Below are 1,085 nucleotides of genomic sequence, written 5' to 3'. Positions count from 1 at the left end.
CTTTCTTTTTTTCTTCTTTTATATATATATAATATATACATATAATTTTCCTTCCTCCACTAGAAAGAATAAACAACAGTGGTCACTGCAATTGGGCATATGAGATGGCTTTTAATCATCATTTGCATTATATGTTTTTTATTCTTCTTTTGGGCAATCTTTATCCTTGGCCCTCACGTCCTGCTACAACGGTCACACGTTACTCCCACTTTCGCTGGTGACTTTCTCGTGACTTTTATAGAGTATAAAAAATTGTCTGAGGCTATTGTGGCTTGGATACAATTTATATTTTGTCGTAAGAGTTTGAGTAAGAGTTTGCTGCCTATGGCAAGGCATGGTTCGTATGTATAAAGCTTCGAAAGTTTACTGACTTAAGGAGATTTTTGTTCTCATGAAGCAATAAAGCTACGAGATATGTTTAAATGATAGTGTCGTTGTCTGTTTCTTCTGTGAATATTTAAAATTGCATGTATTATCCACTAACCAATATAATTGCTTTTTTTTTTTTTTGTCGTCTAGATTTATTATTAATTGCAAATTATGAGAACTGTTACATAGACGATTCTACAACTGACAATTCCTTCCGACCCTTACTAGATTCACGACAGACTACACTTCCTTCTTCGTAATCTTGATGAATACCTTCAATGATCCACGACCTCGCTACACTTCCTTCTCTGCGTAGAATCCTGGCGAACGGCTATAATTGTACATCGCTGGAGATCTCTTGCACACTTGCCTCCATTAATCTGCAAATTTGTTAATAAATCGCAATACCTGGGACTCGAACCCCAGACTTTTTGGTGTAGAAGCATTAATCAACCCTTGGTCAACCAATGGGCCAAGGGGGCTTCCACACCAATATAATTGTTATGCTTGTAATGAATATTATTTTAAAAAATAAGTAAAAGATGCATGTGGGCTTAGCTGTAAAAACTTTTGTTAAAATAGGTTTTTTTCGGATAAGATTTTATTTTAAAATAGGTTTTTTAACTGCTTTGTTTAAAGATAGAACTAAAAATATGGTAGGTGTTTCAAAAAAAGAGGTTCATTGGAAACAAATTAAGTGGTTGTTGTTGCAGTGA

Source organism: Arabidopsis lyrata (assembly GCF_000004255.2).
Source record: "Arabidopsis lyrata subsp. lyrata unplaced genomic scaffold ARALYscaffold_7, whole genome shotgun sequence".
Taxonomy (NCBI): Eukaryota; Viridiplantae; Streptophyta; class Magnoliopsida; order Brassicales; family Brassicaceae; genus Arabidopsis; species Arabidopsis lyrata.
This window is presented reverse-complemented; position numbering follows the sequence as displayed.